The sequence below is a fragment of the Pinus tabuliformis genome, chromosome X (assembly GCF_031772625.1).
Source record: "Pinus tabuliformis cultivar Carrire ecotype Pingquan chromosome X, CPIR1, whole genome shotgun sequence".
NCBI classification, from domain to species: Eukaryota; Viridiplantae; Streptophyta; class Pinopsida; order Pinales; family Pinaceae; genus Pinus; species Pinus tabuliformis.
The window spans coordinates 864,715,707-864,736,849 of record NC_142308.1 but is presented as its reverse complement, the minus strand read 5'-3'; positions in this window follow the sequence as shown (position 1 = coordinate 864,736,849).

The following is a 21,143-nucleotide window of genomic DNA, read 5'->3' as shown; positions in this document are numbered from 1 at the left end:
CTCACATGAGAAAATTGTCACTCTCAAGGGGAGTACCATAGTAAATTATTGTCAAAGGGACTTCCAATTGTTGTGGCTAGTAAAAACCTTGTTCATTGATAAGTCAAACTACACAGAGCTCACAAACTTGAGGATTTCCTATACTACCCTTATTCATGCTCCTATACCAAACCTAGTTATATGGAAAAGCTGTGACCAACTAGTCAGCCCATTGTGAATCAGGGTGGTGGAACCCGGGCCCACTTCTAAGGATCAAGCAAGCCAGAATTGATCAAGATCTCTCCTAATTTTAAAACCATAGCATATCTCTTCCATTTTGGAAATTTGTATTATTTTATTTACAAGAAGGTATCCAGTTGTTATGTAATCATTAAAATAGATAAGCCTCTAGCATGCAAGAACAACTAATTAGTTTAGCCAGCCATCGCATTAGAAGATATTTTTGTAACCGTTTTTGGCATGGCTCTCCCTATAAGAGGGAAGAGGGAACTCATTTCAAGGGTTTTCTTTTCTATTCAAGAGACCATTATTTCTACAAATTTGGTAGTTTTCTGAAACAAGAAAACATGTATGTTGTTCTAAAAGTCTAATGAAGAAATTTTTGGTGATTCCAAGCATTGTTATGTAGAGTATGTGTTCTGTTATATGTGTGTCATTTACATATGTGTTATTTTTCTCTTAGAAATCGTGTAATTGTAGTTGTTGGAAATAAAACTTGTATGTCAGATTTATCTATGTCATGTTTTGGAGGATGGCACTTGTAAATGTAAGATTGAAAGCCTTAATTGTGCTCCATGATTTCTAATCTCATTCTCCTTGTTTATACATTACTCTGCTAAAGTTGAATGCACAAGATTCTTTTCATTAGCCCTCTATAGCAGAATTTTTTCTTTATTTCTTCACTCACCTACACTACGAAAACTTAGTAAGCTCCACTACCTATGTGTAGGCCACCATGGTTGAATGTTACTACTTTGGAACATTATATTGTCAATGTGTGTAATATGTTTGGTCCTTGGATGCGATTATTGAGCCAATTTCAAGTTCTCTAATACATTTAAACCTTTGACTGATAAGTATTTATCTAAAAGGGATTTAAGATGTCATAGGAACTGACCCCTATTATGAACCTGAGGGTTCTCTCTAGGAACCACAACAAGCCCAAACAGCATGACGAGAAACTCATAATGTCCATAGTGGCATCTAAAAGTTGTCTTATGTATGTCCTAATCTCAAACCTTGTTCTGATGTTACCCTAACCTCAAAACGATTTTGGAGAATTTCATTGCTCCATGTAGTTCATCCAAGAGCTCATCAATTCATGGTATTGGGTACACCTATTCTTAATAGTCTTCTTGTTAAGGACTATGTAGTCTATGCACATCCTCATCGCCCCATCTTTCTTTTTTACTAGTACCACGAAGCCTCTATTGATATGGTTCAATGTGAATATTATTGGCATGTACAAGAATAACATGGCCCCTCCAACATAGACAACCATTTTCACAACAATTTTTCTCCTCAACTATTAGAAGATCGACCTATATAATTTGGATAGAATTTACAAATTCAGCCCCCAATAATTCAAGCAATTTGCACCAGCAATTCGAGCTATAGGATGATTTTCTCCTTTAAGTGGTGGTTTGATGCACATGAATTTGATAGATATACACCTCTGAGATCCCACCTATGTGCACTAATACAATCAACCTCAATAAACCCTTGTTGACTCGACCCCTGGACATGATTCAACTACCAATTTGACTATTTTAGCCTCAGGGATCTGCCTGATAATTCACATTGGCTCCTTGACTTCAACGGGAGATTATTTCATCCCTTCTTCCTCAAGTTAATTCAATTTGAAATCTTGACCTTCAAACCTTAAACATGCACAACAACTTGACCTCTCCCACAACCCAACTTGGCCCTTCTGATATGAGCAATTCAGACTCTAAGGCCTGTTAACTTGGCCTCCTTCGATTTGCTTGACACTGAATTTCGACCAACTCCTTATGCTGCCAAATCAACCCTTGTGGGATCAACACGCAGGAATGCAATAATTGTCTATGATGGCTTTATAACCATTGGAACCAATGCCACCATAGGGAGTGTATATTTCAACACTGGAACTGGGAACTAAATGAGGGTTTCCACCTCTCTTAACAAGCTACTTGAGCTCCTTAACAAATTCGACAATAATTATTTCCATGCCTTCCCTTGAGTCTCCTTCTCCTTTTAATAATATTTTATTTCTCTCAAAACCATGGGTGATAAACAATAACCATGGGTCACATTATTTTACCTAAAGTGACTTTTACCACCTTTATTTATTTATTATTTTATTCTAGTTACCCCTTTATTTTATATGAATATCCCATGGGATGTAGTTAGGCTATGGCTCCAACCCTTTCATGCTTCTATGAATTGGAAAGGGATATCAAAAAGAATCTCATTTATTTACACACATAAATCCTTAACTGAGAGTTTTTTTTCCTTGGAAAAAAAGGAAAACTGAGAGTTTAGTTTAGAGTTAACACTTCGAAATTTTGGTTTACTACCCCACTTTATATTTTTCTTTGATTTCATAGTCCTTTTTTTACATATACAAATTTTTCGTATAAGACATAGGAGTAAGGGATTTTAATGAGGTGGTATAGGTTTAGTATTATTATTTTGACTTTCATCCCCTTGACCTCTAAAATTTTTTGTTTTATTTGACTTAGGCTTATAATAATCTTTAGTTTGTTTAATTAGACCTTGTTGAATAACATATGATAGGGAAAACATGAGTGGTAGTAAAAAAAAATTATGAATGGCATAAAAGTGAAAAAGAAAACATAGAAGGCGGAAACGTGGGAAATCAAAATCGTGAGCACGATACAGGGATACAAAGGAATGCGCAGGTCACTTCAGATGGAGTGCAGCAGAGGAGGGAGCTCCACTCCCTCCTACAAGGAAGCAACTACCAGTAAAGGCAAGGCATCAGTGGGTAAAGTTGGAGGCTCTGGAGAAGAAGGGAAAAGAAATAATGAGGAGGAGTCAGATGGGGCCAGGTCAAAGGAAAATAGTAGCACAAAGGACAAAGAGGAAGAAGATAAAAGCCAAGGAACAAGGGACAAAAACCAAAAGGGACAGTGTAGACCTAAAACGGAGACTATTCTGAGGGTTGTGTTGAATGATCCTGCTCTGCAGGAGCACAGGGACCATATGGGGACGTACGCCATAATCTACAAATTCATGGGGATTTGGCCCTCTCAAAAGGCCTTACAGACATGGATCAAATACCACTGGAAACCCAAAGGCAGTATTGAACTCCATCTAGGGTCAAAGTGGTTTTTTACTGTGGTATTTACTAACATTGAGGATAAAGATAGAATATTCAAAGGAGGACCCTACTTCTTTACAGCAGCAGGCCTCTATATGAGGCCATGGAAAATGAACTTTGTTCCAGAAAGGGAGACATTCTCCTCGGTCCCTGTATGGGTAAGGCTCTATTCCCTACCTCTCGATTATTGGCAACATGGGTTGCTTGTTGCCATTGGCAATAAGCTAGGGCGCTTTGTGAAAGCTTCGAAAGCCACTAAAAGGGGAAAATATACTTCCTATGCTAGGATTTGTGTAGAAATGGATCTATCAGGCACTCTCCTGGATGAATTAATCTTGGAAGTTTTTGATGAGGAATGGGTCCAAATGGTGGATTATGAGCACATCTTGTTCAGATGTCGTAGATGCCATGAACATGGGCACCTGATTAGAGACTGCCCTCTTAGTAAAGAAGACAATAAAGGAGAACCTAGAACTGTGAAGGATACTGAAAGCTTTCAAAGAGTGGTTAATAAAGGAAAAGGGGGCAGAAAAGGATCAAGGCAACAGCGCAACGATGGGCAGAAGAACAACACGAACAGGTTTCAAATACTGGAAGAAAAGGAAGAAACAACAAGTGAAGACCAAGCAATGGAGGATGGACCTAAGGAAAAAGAGATGGAGGAAAAATACAATACAACACAAGAGACTAGTAATAGGAAAGAAACTATGAACAGTGAGGCTGAAGCAGAAATGGATTTGGAAATGACCCAAAGTGAAACAGATCTGGAAGAGCATGAACTACAAGAAATTCTAGAAAAGGAACATCTAGATCTGGAAGGGTTCTTGATGCAGGGAACCACGGGAGGGTTGGATTCACTACCCCAAGAGGACTGCAACAGAATACAACAGTTGTTTTTATGGAAGACTCAAGAAGGAGAGTTAGAAACAGGAACAACCACTGACAAACTGGAGAACAAAGGAGTGAAAACAATGAAACCATCCCTGGGAGTAGCTCCTAGAAACACGGGTAAGAAGAGAGGCCGGAAAAAGCAGAAGGAACTGCTGATGGAATGCAGAAAGCTAATGATAGATTCAGGTAAGATGAAAGACCTAACCAGTTACTCCTTTACAAGTCTTTAATAATGAAATTTACATCTTGGAATATCAGAGGTCTAGGAAGTAGAAGAAAACAAAGAATGCTTAGTCATAGGATGAAACAAGAAATGTCGGACATGATTTTCATACAGGAAACAAAATGTTCCATTCAGAAGATAAGACTCATACACAGTAAATGGCTCATTAGATACGAGTTTCTAGAGGTGAAAGCGGAGAACACAGCGGGGGGTATTCTTACTCTTTGGAATCCCCAAAGGATTAGCATCATGGATGCAGAGGCATCAAGAAACTATCTATCAGTGGTCATTCAACCTGTCGGGGTTTCAGAAACCTTTCTGGTAACAAATGTTTATGGTCCTCAAAAATTAGAGGACAAACTCAAATTATTAGAAGCCCTTAGTGATCTCAGGAGCAGACAGAATGGAATGCCTTGGATCTTGGGCGGAGATTTTAACATGATCAAATCTCTCTCAGAAAAAAAGAAGAAGGAGGTACCAGAGTGCTTAATAAAGACTCCTTAGCATTTCAATCATTTTCAGACAATATGAATTTGGTTGAGTCAGATTCAAGCAAAGGCCTTTTTACATGGAACAATAAAAGAGGGGGAGAGGCGCTAGTAGCGTCTAAGTTAGACAGGTTCATGATATCGGAGGAATTAATGATGCTAAATAATGAACTCACAGCCAGAGTGCTTCCTTTTGGAGGTTCAGACCATTGGCCGGTTCAGTTAGAAATCAAGGGTATTGATGCTCCCAGGAATAGACCCTTCAGATTTGAAAACATCTGGCTCTCCCACCCAGAATTCATCAGCAACATTGAGAAATGGTGGACGGAAGACTTGCAAATACAAGGATCTAGAATGTACATTCTTCATAAAAGATTAAGGCATATTAAATTTAGACTAAAGGATTGGAACCAAAAGGATTTTGGTAACATTTTTGAGGAAAAGCAACTAGTGGAAATTAAAATCCAAGAACTCAACAAGGCTCTGATTAACAATGGATTTGACAAAGCCAAAAGTGAGCAGGCTGATAAATACCATCTTGTTTGGGAAAATTTATGCAAACAAGAGGAAATATTTTGGAGACAGAAATCCAGAATTCAATGGCTCAAGGAAGGAGAACGGAACACCAGATTTTTTCACAGATCCACTATGGCCAACAGAGCTCACAACAGAATCTCCATGATTAAAAATGAGAGAGGGGAAATTCAAACCACTCATAAAGACATTGAAGTCGTGCTGGTCCAACATTTCAGGAATATCACTAAGGAAAACACTCCAGATAGAGATCAGCCCATAAGGGGAATCACAGAGCATATCCCCAAACTGGTATCCAGAGAGGACAATTTTAACCTCAATAAACCAGTTGAGGAGGAGGTAAGCAAGGTTCTCAAGGAAATGCAAAATAGAAAAGCACCAGGTCCCGATGGTTTCAATGTGAATTTTTTTAAAGCATGTTGGCATATTGTTAAAGAGGAAATTGTGGCTGTTGTTGAGGATTCCAGGAGAAGCAAGACTATCCTGAAAGCTCTCAACACCTCCTTTCTTTCCCTTATTCCCAAAAAAGACAGGGCTCAAGCCACAGATAAGTACAGGCACATTACCTTATGTAATGTGGTCTACAAGATAATATATAAAGTAGTGGCTAATAGACTCAAACCTCTCCTACCCTCGCTTGTGTCTGAGGAACAGTCAGGTTATGTGGAGGGAAGACAGATTCTAGACAACATTATTCAAGCTCATGAGGTGGTGCACACGCTTACCAGCAAAAAACAGGCAGGGATGTTAATGCAACTAGACATTGCCAAGGTGTATGACAAGGTGAATTGGAATTATATCAAGAAGGTTCTCCACGCCTTTAGGTTTGACCACAACTGGGTCAGATGGGTTATGGCGTTGGTTTCCTCCTCCAGCTTTTCCATTCTGGTCAATGGATCCCCCTCATAAATCTTCAGTCCCTCTAGAGGCCTCAGGCAGGGAGACCCTCTTTCTCCCTTCCTCTTTATTCTTATGATGGAAGGGCTCGGGCGATCCATTAAGCATGCCAAAGATATGGGTAAAATTAGGGGTCTTCAAATTTCCGAGAACGGTTCTGTGCTGACTCATCAACAATTTGTGGATGATACCTTACTGCAAGGCATTCCAACAGTCAAAGAAGCTTTGGCCTACAAACAAATTCTTAATGATTTTGCCCTAGCGTCAGGTATGGAAGTCAACCTCTCTAAATAAAAAATCTTCTTCTTTAGCACTAACATTGCTATCCAAAGAAATATTTCAAGAATTCTTGGATTCCAACGTGATTCCCTCCCCTCTAAATATTTAGGAATTCCTCTTACTGCCAGACCCATGCATAAGAGTATTTGGGAACCGGTCCTTAATAAGATGCAAGATAAAGTAAAAAATTGGGCCTTCCAGGCCTTGAACCTGGCCGGAAGGTTAGTTCTAACTAAGGTTGTTCTCCAATCCATCCCAGTTTATATGTTATCAGCTCTCCCAGCCCCAAAAGGTATCTTAGAGCAAATCAGAAACATTCAGAGAGACTTCCTGTGGGGAAAGGAGGAAACTAGAAAGAAATGGGCCCTGGTTTCCTGGGATAAGGTATGCAAGCCCAAAAGTCAGGGGGGCCTTGGCCTGGATGATCAAGAGATTCTTAGTAAAGCTCTAGGAGCCAAAATCTGGTGGAGATGGGTGCAGGAGCCAAAAGCACAGTGGGCCAGGATATGGAAAGAGAAATATGCCAGCTTGTGGCACAATAATGACCTCATAAGAATGTCTGGAATTATAAAAGGTTCTTACATTTGGAATAGAGCCTGGGAGAACAGAAGTCTTGTTCAAAATAATAGTTTCTGGGAAATTAGAGCAGGAGATCTTGCTCTTTTCTGGGAGGACAAATGGCAACAGGAACCAACATTGTTAACAGAGAATTTTGTATGCCTCAAGCAGGAAACAGATGCCCAAGGATTAATCAGAGTTAAGGATTTTTGGGATCCCACGCATACCTCTGAAAAATGGAGAAGCTGGAGAAACATTGATTGTGGAGAGGATAACCCCCTAAAAATAAAAGTAGCGGCTCTTGGGGACTTGCTCAAGCAAAGGATGATCTTAAAAACGGAAGGGCATGATCAATTGAGATGGGGTAACAACAAGCGCAGAGCCTTTGACCTCAAGGAAGCTAAGGGTTATCTTCAAGGGCAGGATTACAGTGTTCCAGACAAGGCCTGGAAGCATCTTTGGAAGCAGCAAGGATGGATGAAGATCAAGATTTTTATGTGGCTGGTTCACCACAAGAAAATATTGACTTGGGAAAATATTAGAAAAAGAGGAATTATGGGGCCCTCCAAATGTCAGCTCTGTGAGGAACAAGAGGAAATGATGGATCATATTCTCAACAGCTGCTCTTACACTTCTTGGCTGTGGGAGTCGTTCTCTTCATTTTTCCAGCAGACTGATAGAGATAGAGGAAGTATCACAAATACCCTAAATCACTGGAGAAAAAATTTCAAGGAGAACGAAGCCCTCAATTTGGCCTGGGCCTTAACTCCCAGTTTTATTATCTGGAACGTTTGGAAAGAAAGAAATAAATGAATTTTCAAGCATGGTAAGTCCTCAGCACAACACCTTCTTGACCTTATCCTAAAACAAATCAGAGAAACAGTCAGATCTACTGTAAGCAATATCCCCTCGAACCCCCCCACAGACGAAGAGCAGAGAATTCTCAGGCAACTGGGAATGCTAGAGATAACTCCTCAAGGTAGAAACAAAAAGGATAAAACCATGGTTATGGAGAAGGACTACTGGCAACCCCCTCCGAAAGGCTTTCTAAAATACAACATTGATGGTGCCTCAAAAGGCAATCTGGGAAATGCGGGCTATGGAGGAGTTTTAAGGGATGACGAGGGCAATATTATATTTATCTTCCACTACCATTTAGGCAGAGCTACTAATAACATGGCGGAAGTGATGGCTTTGGAGCAGGGTCTAGAGTCTCTATCTCAAAATCATCACTCAAATGTCATTGTGGAAGCAGACTCTGAGATCACCATCAACGCAGCAAAAAGAATCAGTGGTGGTTCCAAGCCAGACAGAGTTTCGAATCATTGGAAACTTATCCAGGTTTATCAAAGAATACAAATGCATCTAAGGGGCCTATGAACCATCAGTTTCAACCACGTTTGACGTGATGCCAATAAAATGGCCGACTTACTGGCCAATCAAGGTGTGGACAGTGCTGAAAGTGGAATGGCCAAGAAGTGGCATGAAATTCCTCCAAGTCGTGCAAAGGCTATCTGGGAAGAACAAGCTAAGGAGGACAGGGAGGTCGCCCGATATCGTGCCGGGTGGAATCCCACGATGGGATGACGATGGGGGGTTCCCTCTCAGTCCAGCAGGTAGATCCTGTGAAGCAGACAGTCATGTACATTTTCATCTCCTCCTGGATCTTCTCGACCAGGTCCCCCTGGTTTTTGGTGGCCCCCTGGCTGATTTATTTCCTAATCAAACACGGAACCAGACTCAGGTTCGATGGTACGCCTCTAAACTTTTCGAGGTTCCAGGTTTAGGAGACGGAGATTATCAGGCGCAAGAAGAACCCTGTTTCATCTACCAGCCGGTTTGTTCTGAATTTGAGGGCCCAGTACAGGAAACCACCTCCCAGGCGGTTTTATGTTGATCGCACCGCTTTTATGTGGAGAGCGGTTTCAGAAATTTCGCAGCGATTCCAGTCAAGCTTCAACACGTGGCAGAGGGAGTGTACCGAAAACCACCCCTTATCGCACATTAACACCTGTTCTAGTTGACCAGTGCGATTTCACTCTCACCCGTAGATTTGGGTCAACAGCGATCAACGGTTGGATTTGATCGTGCTTCTTGGTGGGCCATTGTCACTTTTCTCTGGGGCTTTTTAAGCTTTGCGATTTCCCCTCAGCCGTTGATCCACTTGCTTTTTTTGGACGGCCCTGATTGCCAAGAACTTTCGCGTTTTAGGCAGCGGGAAGTTCGCGGGTTTTTCCTTGCATTTGAATTTATTTTCTTTGTTGTAATGCTTAAAGGTTTTGCCCTTGATGTTCAGGGCTTTATTTCTTTTCTCTGTCCTTGACGTCAGGTAGACGTGTGTAAAAAATGTACACTAGTTGTTGCTTATTGAAATAGAAGGATCCACACTTGCTTTAGCAAAAAAAAGAAAAAGAAAACATAGAAAATATTAAATGTGATGAGGATATGAAGTACACTACCTTAACCACATTAAGTCATACAACTTGACCCAAGTCTTGACAATGCTTATCTAAGGATAATTACACCCCCATGGTACAATGAGACAAATAATAAAATTGTTATGTTAAGTAGTGTAATTAGAACACATCCAATGTTTGCCATATTCACGACTAGGTAAGAAACCATCACACAATGTCTAGGCAAAAAATTCACCCATGAAAGCATAACACATTAACTATAATACTCATCACTTATATGAATGCATGAAGTACCATTTGTGATAACATGTAATATATAAGGTTTGAGGCATAGGACTTGATCTACCATGGAAAATTCTTTTGATAGAACTTATGAGTGATGGGAGACTAGATCATAAGGTATCAAATGGAAGAACTAGAAGAATAAGTCTATATCAGAAAATACAAGCAGAAGAGCTCATCCAAGCAGCACAACACCCATGAGAGGGTGGATTTAGAAGCAATTTAGCATGATGGGGTAAGACTTCTCTAATTCCACCATTATTTCTTCTTTTATATGCCCAACAAGTTAAGTGTACATCAATTTGAAGTATCGCATATGCTTAATTTGCTCAATAAGTATACTCACATCCCCATGATTAATTCATGTCAATATGAGGAGGTTTTTAATACCAACTAGTCATGGGATTGTGTAATTACACTATGTGGCCATTCTATCGCATATGTTTTGGAATAGTGAGGATTGTTGTAACCCCTCTCCCCCGACCTCCCCACCCACGCCCCATGCCATTTCTTTCATTTCAAGTATTTTCTTGAGATTGTATAGGGATTCATTTGCAAAAGATACTTGGGCAATGGATAGTTTCCCCAGCTACCCTACCTGCAACCCCCACTCCATCACCATTTTATTTTATCTTTGATAATATTGTGAAAGATTTATTTAATTAGGGTTCTAAAAACAAAGATTCTAGTAGTACTACTCTCAATGATTTTGTTTATCAAATACCTTTGTGCATATACTTTGAGCTTCTTGGATTCATCTCTACCCAAATTGGTTTTATGTTCAAAATTGACAGCCGTGAGAATCAAATCTTCATAATCCCTCATAATTACAAATCCATCTTTTTAAATTCCTCTTCAGCCACCCAAGGTTTTATTTTTTGTGCAAAATGAGATGAAAGAGTCCAATATGACTTAAGTTTAATTAGATTGCTTAATTTTATGAAATTGTATGCTTGATTGTTTCTTGATACAACTAAACTCAAAATTTAAATCTCTTATATATTTCCCTTTCCTTTTTGAAGCTACAACAATGTGTTCAGAATAAACCTTGGATAATTGTTAATATAATCTATGATTTACAGTGGGTTGAGCCCCTCCAATCTGAGGACCAACTCCAAATTTAAAGTAGGAAGGAAAATTTTGGAGGAAAATAGTGTACTTTTCACATGTTCATAATTTGTGTGGATAATTGTGTTTTTGATATCTTTATGTTGTATTTCAATAATGTGTTGATGTGTTGAAATTAGGTATTTGCAAGACGTTAAAGACATACAAGAGTTGGAATGCATATGGAATTGAGTGTTATTCTCATATTATTTGGGCTATTTCCATTAAAGTTGCATGTTTAGATTCCCAAATTGGCAGAGAATTATAATTATTTTTGGTTATTTATAAAACTATTTCACATAACAGCATCAAAGTTTCTTAAAGCTTGACTTTTGAGCTTACATGGTGCAATTAAGCAATTAGTTCCTCATCCTCCAAAGTAAGGAAATCAGGTACATGACAAGTAACCCAAGTCAATATTGGACATATTGTTAGTGAATTTTTTCAATACAATTAATTTATATTTACATTATTCTATGCTACTGAATCTGCTAATTGCCAAGCATGAGTCAATACATATTTGATAACTGTATTCATAGAAACCAATGATTTTTCCAACAACAGGGCTCATTTTTCTCAAGACTAGATGCATTTAATAATAATTGGTTCCTCTTTAGGTAGTCATATTCTTGTGCATGCCTTTACCTAATTTTCCATATGATTTACACAATTTAATTTTTATATTTAATCAATTGAATTATCCTTCCATGTTCCTGATATTGAAAATGTAACTAGGTTCGGTCTTGATAATGACTTTTGTATTTGTATCAATGTGTATTTCGTGTAATCAGAGTTGACTCAACTCCCGATTTAACCAAGATCTTTTGTTTACGTGATGTGATTAGAATTTCATTAAAAATAGCATAAGAGAACATATATGCATGCTGTAATGAAAAAGGAACATGACAAGGATCAACAACATAGAACACAAGGCGTTGATAATGTAGTTCGTCCAGGAGGGACTATGTCTGCGGGCCCCGGTGTTTATATGGTGTAGGCCACTGCATTAAGTGTTGAAAGAGTGATGATGTACATGCATGTTTTTTCTCTATCATACAAGGAATATGCCCTCACACAGGAGTGGCTCTAAGAGATGTTCCGTTGCAGGAAATTTCATTCAAAAAGGACTCTTATCAGTATGGCACAAGTTCACATATGACAATAATGAGCATCTCGCCAACATGGCATCAAAGGGATCTCAATTTAGACACATGACTACAACATGAGTATCCCGTTAACATGACAAGAAATGGATCTCAATAACAACATGATAAGAAGTACATCTCGGTGATGATTCCCTGTCACATCAAGCGGGAATCATGAAAACAAGTAAGAAAACAAGATCCCACATCAAACATCAAACATCAAACAAGGATCTATGCAGCACAATGCATCTCATAGAAAAAAGAAGTACATGAACACATTGCATATACCTCACATCCTGGGGCCATCTGAAGAAAGGAAGTCAAAATATTGAAGCTTTCCATACCATCAATCTTGCGGCGTCGAATATCATGGAAATGACTTCTTGCACATTGAATGCTAACACCTGCACTCCACTTTGAAAAGTGACCAAAAAATGAAATGATCAAATGGAAAATCTGATTGCACCATCAGATTCATGGCATCCAATAGTATAAAATCGACTGTCAAATTTCTGAATTCTGACAAAGTGAAAATCTGGGGCTTAATGAATCTTTTAGACCCCCCTAGATTCCTCAAAGATTCCCTCATTTGGGTCATCTGAAGATCTGTTGTTCAGATCAAAATTCTGATTGTGCCATCAGGTTCATGTCGTTGGAGGTGTAGGGTTGACATAAGATTTGTCCAATTTGGACACTGGAAAAATTTCGCCCTTCTGAGAATTTGGATTAATCATGGTTCTGCCTACTCTTTTCCCAGGTTCATGGTTCCACCTGCAAAACAATTAAAAAATGTGCCTTGGTTTCTGTGTCACGTTCTCCCTCCTGGAACTATATCATGGCTCCATTCTCCATTCCACACCTCCATTCAAATCCATCGTTCAGTCCTTACCTCCTCCCCTTTGGTGTTGCACTGAGGGGGCGTTTATATGATGGTTGGGTGGCGGACTTTACAAAGCCACCATCTATGGTGTAATGGTTTGGAAGATGGTTATAGGCATGGAGATCAGGGGATCAAATCCCACCCCCACCAAAATACATGCGACGTTCATTTTTATTGACATAATCGTTATAACCTTAATACATAACCCATTAAATAGTGGCGTGAATTTTGGGTTAGTTATGTTGTATTAAATGCGGTTGGTTGTAATGTGTTTTGGGTTGTTATGTTACATGGGTCGTCGCATGGTGGTGGGCCAGCCCACATGGATGGTGCGGGTTGGATACCTGCCGGTCCCGCAACTAATGTAATTTGTTATGTCATATGGTATAGTCGAGAGGGTATATTAAATTTGGGGTTGTTTAATAACCGCAGGATATATGGTTATAACAACCATACCCAAAAAGGCATTTAATCCAACCATATTCGTTTTAAAAAATTCGTTTTAACTTTTTTGTTAATTTATTTGGATGGAATCATATTAATCATTATATATATGACTTTTGTTATATGGTTATTAATAACCATTTTTTCATATTTAAAAATGATTTTGTTATTTTTTAATGATATTTTCTTTTTTGTTGCCTTTTTGCAGGATTAAAGAGGCCAATGAGGAAATGACATGTGTCAGTGGTTGGTGGGCTGCTATGTGGGTCCCACTTGCTCATTGGGATGCCATGTGACACAATGTGGGCCCCTCTTTTCCCTTGTCATGTCAATCTTTGAAGAGCTCTATCTTTTGCATATGAGCTCGGTTTGACGAACCGTTCACACTGTTGTGATCAGGACAAGGAGATCTTCGACATGAACTTAGTTCAAGCACAATCCAAACACTTTTTTTTTTTTACCTTCTTGGGTCCTTTTGGATTTTTGCATGTGTCTAGAGCCACTTGGATCAATCCTCCCCACTTAGGAGATTTTGGTCCTCCAAAAGCATGAAAAATAAGCTGAAACTTCTTTGTACCTTGTCTGCATCACAAGCGTCCTGAAAAGGTCTCACTTCCATCTCCTTCACCTTTGTTCTTCAGAGCCTTAAGCGATGAACTGACACTTGCAACCTGTAGTACATTGCTTTTGCAAATTACATGCTTGACTTTTATAACCAACTAATGATCCAAGCATCCCATACTTGCCACGAGTTTATAACACATACTCTGTTAAGCCTCTATACTACTAGTGTAACCCCTTATTGTTATTACTATAACCCCCTTATTCTATTGTTGTACCCATGTAGTCCCCATATTGTTATTATTGTGCCCATACATTATAATTGTTATGTCGGCTTTGATTATATTATGACCCCTTAGACTCCTATATATAAAGGAGGTCTTGTCATTTGTATCATCAAAGAATTTTTATTTATGTAATGTAAAGTAGGTTACTCCCTCGAAGAAGTTGAATTCTAAGGCGTTCATCTATCTCTTCTATCATTTTGTGAGTTGGTTTCGTGACATTTGGTATCAGAGCTTTGGATTCTAGGGTTTCGCTACTCCAAACAAGTCATCGTGGAATTTGCGCTATAACTTTTTTCTATGAAGTTTCAAACACTATAAGAAAAACCCATTTGGGTTGAAAGTGTTCTGAACCTCGGGACCGAAATTCAGAGCTTTTCGCGCTCTATTTGCGGAGATATGATCTGAGGAAGTGTTGAAGCCCCGAAAATCGAGTCGACAACAAGGGGGATACCCGCCCGGTCCGGACCTGGTTGGCAGCTCTTTATCCATTTGGTATAGCGGGTCCGACTGGGGATAATGGGACCAATTTCTCAATCTATGTGTGTGTGTGTGTAGAATTCGATGTTGCTGATCTAAAAATTCCTATCTAAGCTATTCTAATTCAAACTTTAATCTAATTCTATGCTATTGTAATCTAATAAACAACACATCTAAATCTATACTAACCCGGGATGTAATTCTTCTATTATGCGATCTAAAGAGATTTCAAATAACAACTGGTAATCAAGATCATTCAGCGATTATAAGAAAGGAAATAAATTAAGATGAACCACTTCGCATAAAAATTTAGACGAAGCAGTTGTGAACAGCATATCACATAATGAGCTATTAATATATTAAACATAAATAAATAGCTATCACCGTACAAAAGTGCCAAATGATAACTCAAGCATTCATGTAATAATACATAAACAACTAAAAACTATATATCACTTTAACATATAAGAAGAAATGGTCAAGAGATAAAAGTACCATTTATGACTGATCATACTCATAAGCTTCAAGCAACAATGATTTATCTCTCATTGATCTAACATCTACTAAGAGTACAGAAGTGCAACATCAGTAGCAGACATCAAATGCAAACATCAACAAATCTTGATCCATTCATTCACCAAAATGTTAGGCCCCTATACTACTAGTGTAACCCCTTATTGTTATTAGTATAACCCACTTATTATATTGATGTACCCATGTAGTGCCCATATTGTTACCATTGTGCCCCATAGAAGCCCACTATTGTTATTATTATGCCCTTACATTATTATTGTTATGTCGGCTCTGATTATGTTATAACCCCTTAGACTCCTATATATAGAAAGGAGGTCTTTTCATTTGTATCATCCAAGAATTGTTCATTTATGTAATGTGAAGGAGGTTGCCCCCTCGAAGAGGCTGAATTCTAAGGCGTTGATCTATCTTTTCTATCTTTTCTTGAGTTGGTTTCATAACATTTGGTATCAGAGCTTTGGATTCTAGGGTTTCGCTGCTCCAAACACGTCATTGTGGCATTTTCGCTATAACTTTTTTTCTGTGACGTTTCAGAAGTCGCAAAAAAAAACCCATTTGAGAAGAAATCGCGCTGAACCTTTGGTCCGAATTTCAGAGCTTTTCACGCGAAATTTTCGGAGATATGATCTGAGGAAGTTGGTATTTTTGTAGACTCCTGAATTACACTCAAAACAGGTGACCTGGGCAAAATCGTCATAACTTTCTTTCTGAGCATCGGATTGAAATTTCGTAAGAAGGTGCAAAAAGAGGACGAACTGTAGTTTTCTTTTATATATTTTTTAGAGTCAAAGGTTGAAACAGTGACACGTGGCACTTCATACAAGCTCACTCTACTGAACTAGTCTATAATCAGGTCACTGCGGGAGATTGTGAATAACTCTTTCTTGGAGAATCCAATTTGAATCAGACTAGTGGCATTGGAAAGAGGACACAGAGGGCTACTACAGGTAGCAATTTCAGAACTTAAATATCTGCAAGTACAAAGTTACAGTCGTTTCAAGATCGAGGTCCTAAAATCAAGAAAAAACAAGATGAGGAAGTTTGATGGCAAGGATCCGGTAAATTGGATACTTCAGATGGAGCAATATTTTGATCTACATGGTGTACAATTATTACAAAAGGTATGTATTGCATCTTCATATTTAGAACCAGATCAATTTTTATGGTATGAAGGGCTTTGTTCTCGTAAAAAACTTGTTACGTGGTCAATTTTCACGGAGGAAATGATAGCACATTATGAGGATACAAAGAGCAACACCTTCTTTAGAGCAACACCACAACAATTGGAAAGAGTAAAAGGGCTTCGTGGCATAATGGAAAGCAAAATTATGGAAATCAGGAAGCATACCCCTCACAACTATAAAGATGGAAGTGTTGTTTCTCCCAGCCTTCCACAACCTACAAGGGTTACACCACAACAATTGGAAGAAAAAAGAGAAAAAGGGCTTTGTTACAATTGTGATAGAAAATGCACTAAAGGCCATAGGTGTGCTGAGAAGAAATTATTTTACATAGAATATGAAGAGGAGGAAGAAAAGGATCAAGAAACATCGAAAGAAGAGGATATATGCCAGGACACCACCCCAGAGAAAGAAGAAATGAATCAGACCATATCTTGTAAAGCATTGGCAAGAATTACCACTCCTCAAACTCTCAAGATAGAAGGACATATCAAGAAGAAAAAGGTGCAAGAAGTGAAAGATCACATCGAGAAAGAAGAAATGAATCCAACCATATCTTGTAATTCAATGGACGAAATTACCACTCCTCAAACTATCAAGATAGAAGGACACATCAAGAAGAAAAATGTTCAAGAAGTGAAAGATCACATCGAGCATCAAGAAATGAATCCGACCATATCTTGTAAAGGACTAAAAGAAATTACCACTCCTCAAAAGATAGAAGGACATATCAAGAAGAAAAATGTTCAAGCAGAGAAAGATCACATCGAGCATCAACAGCGAGTTCTCCAACTTTTAAAGGATAATGCCACTTCAGTGCAAAATCAAACGAAACAACAGGTAGATCAACATCGTAGTGAAAAATGTTTTGATGTAGGTGATTGGGTATTTTTACTGCTACATCTCAAGCAAGCTATTTATGAGAAGGAAATGTTGGCAATACTACATGCACTTAAAAAATGGCGACCTTACCGAATGGGAAGACTCTTCAAGGATGAGGATGTGGAAGCATTGTTTTGTGTTATTTATATTATCCAACCAGATTGTATAAACGAACCAAGGGATGAATGGAAGAAGGACGAAGAAGTATGGCCACTTATTCAAAAGTTGCAAAAGATCCCAATTCAAGCAATATTGCCAGAAATTAAAGAGGAAGGAAAAATCATATTGGAACCTGGAGCAGTCACAGAAACAAGAACCCGACAGCTACGAAATCGATCAATTTCAGAGTATCTCATCAAGTGGAAGAACTTACCCGCTGAATATTCCACATGAGAAGACACGAATTTTATACAGAAGCATCAAGAACTACTCAAGCGTTGAGGACAACGCTTTTTGAAGGAGAGGGGCATCTTAGGCCCCTATACTACTAGTGTAACCCCTTATTGTTATTAGTATAAACCACTTATTATGTTGATGTACCCATGTAGTGCCCATATTGTTACCATTGTGCCCCATAGAAGCCCACTATTGTTATTATTATGCCCTTACATTATTATTGTTATGTCGGCTCTGATTATGTTATAACCCCTTAGACTCCTATATATAGAAAGGAGGTCTTTTCATTTGTATCATCCAAGAATTGTTCATTTATGTAATGTAAAGGAGGTTGCCCCCTCGAAGAGGCTGAATTCTAAGGCGTTGATCTATCTTTTCTATCTTTTCTTGAGCTGGTTTCATAACACAAAACCTCCTCTGAGGGTGCAAAAGTGCATGTTCTGAGGACAAGTTTTTGATACATTTCTAGACCCTTCTCTAAATGCATGAGAAGGGTTTAAATACTACTAACTAAATAACTTAATTACACAGATTCAGGATACGGTTTAAATAACCACCATTTTTCTAAGCAAAACTATTTCTAAAAATTAAATCTAATATCTAACTATTTCTACATTTTCTCCTTAATGTTGCGAGCATTCAATATTTGCCTGGGTAGAGTCGGCTGACTGTCTTCCGCTTTTGGTTGAGCTAAGCAAACAGAAATGGTAAGAGTTGGCACCATCTTTTCAGCAAAATAGAAGATATACTTGAAAGTCATCCTGTGGCTATGTGGATTTACTGTGTATGCCCAGTAATAATCCAAGTTCCACTTGGTTAATCCTCGAATTGCTTCTTCCTTTGCTTTCTTGCGTTTTCCAGGCTTACGAGTGACTGAGCAGTTAGGGACTTTGCTTTTTGAGCAATTTTCTCAGCAATGCGCGATTAGCGCTAGGCGCTAATCACGCATCGGAAACTGCCTCCGTTCTTTGATCCGGGCCTTTCTGATATGTTTTTCACCTTTAGCGCCTTTTCCTTCACCGGGTATAAGCTTCAAAATTTTGTAAACATACTGCTTTCGTGAGCTTCTAACCTTGAGCGTTAAACCACCTGTTGATATCAGCATTGTTCAACTACTCATTTAACCATGGTTGTGACTCAAAGATATGTAATGGACAGCTCAACGGAGCTCTATGAATTTGCGGCTCTGTTGTATGCGCTATCCGTTCATGAGGGCATCTCTTCTCTGTTTCTGAGCATTGGAGCTTTACCCTTTTCCTTTATCGCTTCCTGCACATTGCTTCATGTTGTTTTTGTTTTTCATTCCTGCAGTTCACACATGAGGAGAGAGTAATGATAATAAAAATTGACAAGGAGGCTCTAAGCTCTACGGATGTACAAAAACATGCCACCTGACGTGAAATGACTCTTCGAAAAACACAAAACCGTCTTTCATTAACAACTGGCCTATCCTTCATTAATTATCATTAATGCGCGTATCCAATTTTTGGTTTATGGACAGCTTTTCTTGAATGTTGAGCCGGGGAAAATCTACGATGGAAAGTTTCTGCGATTCGCATCGCAACATCGCAGTGTCGCATTATCGCATTTAACATTAAGATGTATTATCACAGGGTTTCCCGATCACGCTTATCGCAGAATCGCAGATCGCAATATCGCGTGATCGCAAGATCGCAGATCGCACTGTCGCGCTATCGCAAGATCGCAGATCATTAAAATTGTTAAATGGTTGTGTGTTTTTCATGCGATATTGCGATATCGCATATCGGCTATCGGTGATTTTTTAAGGTTTTCCAATATGAGCGTTTCTTAATGTATGCAATGCGATGTAATTCGCGTCGCACTTTCGCAGTTTATCATTTTTACTCGTAAGGGAATGCCCTATCAGTTTTTCCGCGATGCGATGTTTTCTTAAGGAGTAAAATACATGAGTTTTAATTGAATTTTTGAATTTTTACTAAGGGTCCCACTTACCTAGTTTTATTGCTAATACTAAATAAGGAGGGGGGTTGTTAGTGGCCACAACAATTGGCGATTCACTTGGAAGAACCAGTTATCTCTGTTTTTCTATTGAATTTTTCAAACTTCCAAAACAAATTTTTTTTCAGAAAATTAAACTTTGTTATGGAAAGATAGAGTACATTATGCTCTAAACTGTCAATGATATTTTGTTTCAACCTCTTTCTACTCTAATTATTTGCTTCCTTGGGCTAGTCCTTGTATTTACATCAGCCATTACTTGGTCTTGTGAAGATAAAACAAAGTCTCCTCTGTAAACCAGTTTTAAATATGCTCATTTGTCGTAGGTAGAGCCTCTGCTGCCAGCAGGCGTTTATAGCCTCGACAGGGTTACCTGTTACCCAACAATGATCCTGTATCCTACTTAAGGTGACCTACAACTTTCAAAGAAAAATCCATATCCACGCTTATTGCTTTGATTTTCTTTTTTATTCTTAAAGAAAAATGTCTTGGTTTGGTAGCCAAATTATGACACAATCATTCACTTGATTTATAACTTTGCTGAATAAGCTAGCTCGTGATGAGACCCCTTGTCTTTTGATTGCAGCAATCTTGAGTCATTGCCCTGTTGTGGTGGACAGTATTGGCAAAGTCAGCAAGTTATAATATCTATGATAATGATAAGCCGGTTCGTGATGAGACCTCTCATTCTTCAAGATAAAGTGTATCCTTGGATTATTCCTCTGAAGGCTGCAATTTCCTTAGCAGGGAGGAAGTCATTGTTTCCTTAAGATAGCTCTGGACGAAAATAATAGAGTTTTTTGGAAATAGCTGTTCTACAGAGAATCTTTATTTTTGTTATTGATACATTTCATTGTACTGAGATAAAAAAATTTCTTCACTAAAGGTTACTTTCATCAAATTCTTTGAAGTTGAAACTAGTATCATATCTAGGCTAAAGTTTTTAACTGTATCTGTCAATAATAAAGATCAGTTTTCCAAAAGATTTGCTATTTATACAAGCGAAAAGTTCAAAATCTGAAAGAGAATTGGTGTCTTTTTCGTAAATGCCTAATGTAACCATTCACAATGGGTTTTATTATGAAAAAAATAAAAACTATTCTACAAAAATAGAAGAATAATCTTCTATGGAAAATATTTCTTGAGGATTTGTCCATTAATAGGCAAAGGATCCCTCTTACCTGCTAAATCCTGTAACACAAACATTGATGGACCTATGACTTCAACAATCTGAAAAAGACCAAGCCACATCTTTTGAAATGTTGTATGTTTGCCCTTTTCTTCATGAGCCTTGTCCCATTTTAAAACTAAATCTCCCATCTGAAAATCTTTTCTGGTCATTATGTTTGAATGAAAAGAGGATTTTACTAGTGCT